This window comes from Globicephala melas, chromosome X, assembly GCF_963455315.2.
Source record: "Globicephala melas chromosome X, mGloMel1.2, whole genome shotgun sequence".
NCBI classification, from domain to species: domain Eukaryota; kingdom Metazoa; phylum Chordata; class Mammalia; order Artiodactyla; family Delphinidae; genus Globicephala; species Globicephala melas.
Window position 1 is genome coordinate 90,923,886 of NC_083335.1, and position 8,322 is coordinate 90,932,207.

The 8,322-nt window shown below is 47.6% G+C and overlaps 1 pseudogene; it reads right to left on the reverse strand.

The window, feature by feature from the left end:
• Positions 1–2,373: 2,373 nt before the first annotated feature.
• On the reverse strand, positions 2,374–5,207 carry LOC115841189 (BTB/POZ domain-containing protein KCTD2 pseudogene; annotated as a pseudogene).
• Positions 5,208–8,322: the final 3,115 nt, after the last annotated feature.

Below are 8,322 nucleotides of genomic sequence, written 5' to 3' on the forward strand. Positions count from 1 at the left end.
GTTTCTGCCTCCTTTCCAAATCTTGTTTCCTGCACACAGATACCATAATTATAGGACTGAGTTGAGCTGATGGAACCACCACAAAACTGGCAAGATAAAAGGAAGATCAAAAAAATTGAGTGGCTACTTTGCATTCCCTTTTTCCTAGGATTGAGAACTTCAGAAATCCACAAACTAAACACCTATGATACCTACATTTAAAGTAAAAGAAGCAAGAGTGAGTGGAACTGTATATTCTCATATGTACATAAAAACGACATAGCTTTCTGGCTTAAACCTGAACAACAGTTTGCTCATTGAATTAGGTAAGATTCTTCATTTCTGTTTTCATTCATTTGTCTCTTAAGCACAGACTTCCAATACATACAATGAATCCTATCTGGATGTTCATTTCATCTCCATATTTTGGGAATCTAAAACCTAGAGTATTCCTAGGAAAATCCTTGTATACATGCACGAGGATATGTGAGTAAAAATAGTCTTGGTAGCATTGTTTATAAGTGCTCCAAACTGGAAACACCCCAAGTGTCCACCAACAGCAGAAATAATATGTAAGTTGTGTAATATTCATACCATGGAATACTATACAGCAGTGGGAGTGAACAAATAGAGCCACATGCCACAAGAGAGTGTTTGGAGCCCTCACAAAATATATACAGTATAACTGATTTCTCTAAATTCAAGCACAGGCAAAGCTAAACCACATTGTTTTAAAATGCATACATGAGAGGTCAAAATATAAGAAAAAGCATGGAAGTGATTACTAAAAAATCAGGAGAGGGATTATTTCTTGAGGACAGAAGACAATGATGAGGAGGGAGGGATACCTGGGGATTTCGAAGATGGGGGTGATGTCCTATTCCTTGATCTGGGTGTTTTTGACGTGTGTTCCCTTTAGAAACATTTGTTAAATTGCACGTGTAGGTTTTAGGCACTTCTCTGTTTTTTTACTTCAACGTGAAAAAAGTTTATTAAAGTTTTTTTTAAAACCCTAGCCCGGCTTTTGTATTTTTATTTGCTAAATCTGGCCACAGTATACTGTCCAGGACAATAGTACAAAAGGAGGCCCCTACAACATATGCCTGAAGACTAAGTTATACACCCAACTAGCAAACTGTTCAATAAAACATGTTCTAGGGCTTCCCTGGTGGTGCGGTGGTTGAGAGTCCGCCTGCCGATGCAGGGGACGCAGGTTTGTGCCCCGGTCCAAGCCGTGGCCGCTGAGCCTGCGCGTCCGGAGCCTGTGCTCCGCAACGGGAGAGGCCACAACAGTGAGAGGCCCGCGTACCGCAAAAAAAAAAAAAAAAAACATGTTCTATTCTCCTATCTTGACAAATACACCCTCACAATGACAAAGTTGATAAATATATATATGTAAAGCTATGATATTTTCTTTTCTGTTTCATGTCTTTATTGACCAGAGAGGGAAAAAAAAGGGTCACAGCATTTCAGACTTTATTCAAACACACAAATGGTAACAAAGGGCACCCACAAGTGACAGGCATGGTCCCTAAGGCCTGGCTCAAAGGCCATGCTGGAGGTGTGGATGACTTCTCAGCCCTACTCCCTCAGCATCTCTGTCCCTTCCTCCTCTGCACCTCACGGACACCCCTGAGATCAGTTAAAATTGTGCAGAAACTAAGTTACTCTAGAGGAGGTTGGGCCCTGCCTCACTGCCAAGAAAGCGCAGGTTCTGAGGAGAAGATGGAAGCGGGCTTCGGGGTCGTCGCTCAGGAGACGCCAGGCTGCTCCCTGGGTCTGGCCTGCATCACCCACGGCCTCGGACCTGGGCAGGGAAGGAAGCAGGGAGACACTCCCCACGTGGCAGCCCTGGGCAGCTGGAGAGCGTGGGTCACTGGTCATGTGATACCCCCCAGCCCATGGCCAGACCTCTGCCTGAAGTTACTCCCCCGGAGGGAGAAGGCTTTCAAGAAAAAAACACCAACTAGGTTCAAAATACTTTTCCAGAAACCTTAAGAAATGAATCACTCTCAGATTCCTGGAGCATTGGAACAACTGAAATTGTCATGGGGTTGCTGGGAGGAGGGAAACTTGGTGAAAGGCAGCCCTCTAGTTCCTCAGATCACTTAGCAAGGGGCTCAGCAGTCTTTTCGCAGGCTCCACCGTGGACCTCTGAGAAGCATGATGAAAGAAACAATGCATCCCGAGGAGCTGGCCCACACCTCCTTCTTGCTGGCTTGGGACCAGAGGCTGACCACCAGGTGAGCCCCAGAGAGCAAATCTGATTGGGCACGAGGCCCCACATGCAGCTGCTTTCCCTCCTTTCAGTCCGACGGTTCTTATTCAGATCGGCCAAAGAGCACCTCGCCCACAGTTCTGTCCTACTTAGGGCAGCTTTTCCTTGACTCACTCAAAATCTTTTTTTTTTTTCCCTGAAAGATGACAGGATGGACATCTGTCACCTTTCTGAAGGCGTGACTGTTTTTATTGTAGGTAGAAGTTCCTCTAACATTTTACAACTGTAAAAATCCTGGGCTCGGGCCAGACTTCCGAGGTGCTGACGTGCACGTTCACGTTTGTGCGCAGACATGGCGTGTCAGCAGACGCCCTGGATACACACTTCTACCCTACTCTACACAGACACATGAGGGCAACGTGCGAATCCTGGAGAAGGGTTAGGCCACCTGGGCAGGGGCAGGTCACAGGCTCAGACGACATCTGGCTTAGTCGATAGTCATTTCCAAAACACCATGACCCCAGACCCACGCAGTAAGCAGCTGAGCTGTGGAGCGGAGAGAACCTCAGCTTTGAAGGCGCCCAGGAGCCATGGGCTTGAGGGGGCTTTTATGGATGGAGCATTCCCCACGGGCACCTCCCCCTCCTCCAGACCATCTGCCACCCTAAGAAAGTCACCCGGGGCAAAGTCAGGACTCTCTGGCCCCTTTGCGTTCCATGACTGCTCATGGAGACTAAAAAGCTTAGAGAGTCCAGTTACGAGCTCCGAGGGCACAGCCCAAAGGAGGGCTTTCCTCCTCTGGGTCCAACAGCGTTGGATCCTCGACGTCTTGGCACTCCTCAGAAAGAAGTGGTGGTGAGGGCTAGGTCAGAGATGGGGGAGTCCTCAGACTGCCCAGCAAACCCACACACACTATGGGGGATGGTGCGGGGCTCACTGACACCGCCCAGGTCGGAAACCAAGAAGAGACACAAATATCGCACTTTCGGTCAAGGCATTTCCAAGAGACGATCACAAAAATGATACCACTTTTGGATACTACAACATAACACATTTGGCAACTTTCAAAGAAAAGAGCCGTCCCCACCCCAAGCCATCGAGGGTCTAAAGTCCCTTTACCCTCAGCCCCATTTTAAAAAGTCAGGGAAGGAAGATGGGCCAATGCAGGGCAAGAAAAGGCTGCAGAAGCAGTTAATCAACTACCTAAAGCGCCTAATAGTCTGTCTGTCTCATTCAGCGCAGGATGCCGCCTGCCTCAAACCTCTTCTTGGGGAGAAAGCAAGCTATCTGGGGGGTCCAGGCTGCTGGAGACAAACGACGCAAAGCTGAACATGGTAGCAGCTGGGTGCCCCGAATCCAGAGCTGCGATCCCCAGTCTCCAACCACAACCAAGGACACCCTATCCTCCCCCTCCTCCAAGAGGCTTTGTTCATAGGAATGTGAGGTACTCTGGCAACTCTATCCAAACCTCAGTTCAACAACCTGAAGCTAGAACCCTCTGCATCTGCTGCATTATTTTGGGGTGCATGGGCTGGGAAAGATGGTGTTACAGGGCTTCCCTGGTGGCGCAGTGGTTGAGAGTCTGCCTGCCGATGCAGGGGACACGGGTTCGTGCCCCGGTCCGGGAAGATCCCACGTGCCGCGGAGCGGCTGGGCCCGTGAGCCATGGCCGCTGAGCCTGTGCGTCTGGAGCCTGTGCTCCGCAACGGGAGAGGCCACAACAGTGAGAGGCCCGCGTACCACAAAAAAAAAAAAAAAAAAAAAAAGATGGTGTTACAAAGCGGCTGCCAACGTCCGACATGGCCCACTCAGGTGGAAACATGGCACAGCGCAAGGAAAAACCTCTTCGTTTGCTCCAGCTTCCTTGAAGCACAGCGTATGTGCAAAGACCTAGGCCTTCCTCTTCCCCTCCCCCTAGCCCTAGATCAGCTCCAGCTGGGAACCCGGCCCAGCTGCTCTTGTAAAGATTTGTTATAACACTGGCTAAGAAAACAGAAGCAGGTTCTGAAAAGGTATTCTGCAGCCGGAAGCGACCTCTGTCTTCCGGTTCCTGTGGGGGGGGCTGGGGTTCCTTTGGTTTTGACCAGAACACTTCTCCACCGGGGGGGGCCAGGCTCAGCTTTGCTTTGCAGTAGTTCGGTTACTGTACAGGAGCAAGATTTAACTTCACAGAGGTGATCTGCTGGGTTGCTCTCTCGTCGGTTAGGACTCCGGACTTTACATCCGATATCCTCTCTCCTGAAGAATCTTTGCCTTCTCGCTCGGCTCAATGACAATGCCATTGGTAGAATTATTTAATTCTCTGGAGACAACACAGAGGAATTCTGCCTGATCCTCATTTCCATAGTTATAGGAAGATCCGATGCTGATTAGCTGTTCGAATTTCCAACCGTCAGACATAGTGGACACCATCTGCGTGAGCTCCTCGTCTTGGCACTGCAGGACTCTGTACACGTGCTTCACGGGGCCCTGTGAAGTTCTGTTCTCGTTGTCCCGTATCCTTTCCTTAACAAGTCGCACGAGAGACGCAACGTTGTAAAACTCCGCTTCCTCCAGCCACACCTTCTTCTTCCAACTCCTTCGTAATGATGAGCTTCCCAGGGCGAAGGTAGTTCAGGGTAGGACCAAAGTAGGTAGTGTCCCTGTCAATCAGATAGGCCCCTGTCTCGTCCTTGTCTGAGTCCAGCTCCGGGTCCTCCTGGCAGCAGAGGCGGCAGAGAAAAGACTTGGGCTCCCGGCCTAGGGTCGGCCTGGTGGTCACGAAGTAGGTGCCGCCCACGTTCAGCCGGACCCAGCGGGCGGCTCCACCGGCCCCTGCCCGCGCGGGCGGTCCGGGACCCGGCTCCAGCGACTGCGCGGCGGCGGTGGGCTGGCGGCCGTGCCCGCGGGGCGTCGGGCCAGCGGGGCGAGGGCTGGGGGGCTCGCGACCTGGGCCGCCCCCGTCGCCCAGCCCACTCCCGCCACCCCCTCCCAGCCCCGCCATCGCCGGGTCCAGTTACAGCTCCGCCATATTGGGCGGCCGCCGCCGCCGCCGCCCGCCCGCGCGCCCGCCCACCCGCGCGCCTATGATATTTTTTGTATGACTGAAATTCAGTAAAACATCAAAGACTACTGAAGTCAGTTATGTTTGTGTGTGTCTGTATTTTGTGAGTTTGGAGGATTAATAAAATAAAGACATACATAATTCATACATTAGCATATATATATTGCTTAAATTTTATTTTATTGCCTGAGTTTACAAAGTCACAAATTATGCTACTATAATTAAAAATTTCTCGTAACTTGTGTTCTGTTGATAGTAATTATCTAAAGAATTTTAAACAGAAGATGTGTGTTCGAAGAAATTCAGTCTCCCTCCTATGTATCTCTGACACCCACACTATGACCACACTCACAACACTTCTGACACCAGATATGTGTGGGTTTCCCCACAAAGCAATTCTCTGCAACACCAGCTGGGTGTCCTACAATTCAACTCAATTCTGACACTATCTACCTGGAGACAGAATTAGATTCCACAAGTTAAAGACTCAGTCCCACAAGACTGCCCCACCCTCACTTCAGACGCCAATTGCAAGCCCAGACTATTACCTGTACTTCTGACCATCCAGCTGTAAATCGGAAGTTCCCGTGACCCCCTCCTCGCGTTTGATTAACTTGCTAGGGTGACTCACAGAACTCAGAGAAACAGTTTACATACTGTTTACCAATTTATTATAAAAGGATATGATAAAAGATACAGATGAACTGGCAGATGGAAGAGATGTGTAGAGCAAAGTATGTGGGAAGAGGGTTGGAGCTTCCAGCCCTCCCTGGGTGAGTCACTCTCCCCAAATCTCCACATGTTCACCAACCCGGAAGCTCTCCAAACCTGGTACTTGCGGTACTTTTATGGAGGTTTCCTCACATAGGCATGGTTGATCATTAACTCCATTTCCAACCCCTCTCCCCTCTTTGGAGAATGGGGGATGAGACTGAAAATTCCAAGCTTCTAATCATGGCTTGGTCTTACTGGTGATCCAGCCCCCATTCAGGACCCCACCAAGAGCCACCTCAAAAGACACTGCTGTCACCCAGGAAATTCTAAGGGACTTAAGAGCTCTGTGTCAGGAACTGGGGCCAAAGATCAAATATTAGAACAAAAGATGCTCCTAGTGCTCTTATCAGTTAGGAAATTGCAAGGGTTTGGGGAGCTTGTGCCAGAAACCAGGGACAGAGACCAATATATGTTTTCTATTATCTCACAAGATGTAACTGCATTAAAATTGTATACATTTTTAATATATTTACATCAAATTTTAAAATTAAGGTAGATAGCAAAAATCAAAATATTAAAACATTTTCATATGTTTCAAAAACATTTTTCTTATAAAATATTAAAAATTGTGTATTAAAGTTAAATGGCAGGACTTCCCTGGTGGTGCAGTGGTTAAGAATCCGCCTGCCAATGCAGGGGACACGGGTTCGAGCCCTGGTCCAGGAAGATCCCACATGCCACGGAGCAGCTAAGCCCGCGAGCCACAACTACTGAGCCCACGTGCCACAACTACTGAAGCCCACGCACCTAGAGCCCTTGCTCCACAACAAGAGAAGCCACCGCAATGAGAAGCCCGTGAACCGCAACGAAGAGTAGCCCCCGCTCGCTGCAACTAGAGAAGGCCCACGCGCAGCAACGAAGACCTAACGCAGCCAAAAATAAATAAAATGGAAAAAAAAAAAAAAGTTAAAAGGCAGTGGTTGCCAAGGGCTGGGGGGTCGGGGGATGGGGAGTTAGTGTTTAATGGGTACAGAGTTTCAATTTTGCAAGATGAAAGGAATTCTGGAGAGGGATAGCGATGATGATTGCAAAACAATATAAATATATTTAATACTGCTCAACTGTACACTTAAAAATAGTTAAGGTGGTAAATTTTATGTTATGTGCATTTTACCATAATAAAAACATTTTTAATTAAATGGGAAATATAATCAACAGACATCAAATTTTTATCTGAATTATTTAAATAAAGATGACATTTTAAGTTTTTGAAAATTTAATTCTTATTAAATATTTTATAACAGTAAAACAATATAAAAAATCTGGTATCACATTTCACACATTAGGTTGAGACCTACATATATACCAAATTAAGAGTAATATAAATTTTTTATATTATGTTTTAAAATATTGTTTATATTATTTATATGTTTTAAAATATTGTTCAATATTTGGCCAATGTTCCTGAGTTGCGATGTTGTGAAAATCACCTTAATTCTGTGAGTACCTCCAGAACCATGAATTGGGATTCTAAGAGAAGCAAGAAAATGGACACTTGGAACCACTGGGGCAATCGCTTATATTTGTGTGATATTCAGTGATGATGTCTTTTCTCTTACCAAGCACTTCAGTCCCTCTAGCCACTCTGAAATGCTCTCCACCTCTGGCGTCCTCAGCAGCCCAACCCACAAGTCTCCACAGCATGTGGCTTTGGTCACCTTTGGTTTGAAGGACACAAGATGCCTGAACACCAGTCAGTAATGGGAGTGGATGTTCAAGGTCACAGGCCAGACTGTGCCAATGCCGACTAGCTGATCCTAAGCTAAGAGGTGCCCATGTGCTTGTTAATAAGTGTGTTTTTATGACCTGTATGGCTCTCTGAAATGTGGAGCACATTTCAGAGGCAGGGGTCCCTCTAGCCCAGATCTAAGCATGGTACTGGCTCTGGGAACCTGATCAGATCAAAATGAATTCAAGAAGGAAGTAATCATCCAGACCCTTGGCAAGAGTAAGTTTGACAGGCTTTCCTCCAGTTCTACTAACATAAGGAAACAACCATGCTTTTGTAGGAAGTTCCATCACAGCTAAGTGAAATGTCAACCAGGCAACAGCTAGCCTGAAGCTAGGTAATAAGAAAGCCCCTCACTGAGGCCTTCCCTGTTTCCTTCCCTCCACCAGGTAGTGACAGAGGAGAAGCTGCTCCTTCTACAGTCCCTAACACCAGGGATGCCATTTCCCCCCCCTCCAATGGAAGTAAACTTCTCTCTTCAATTTGGGGTCAGTTTACAAAATATTCAAGTTTCAAATGCTGAGGCTAGAGGCTTGGCAGCTGGCCAGGAAGAGGCATGAGGCCAGAACTGAACTTTGC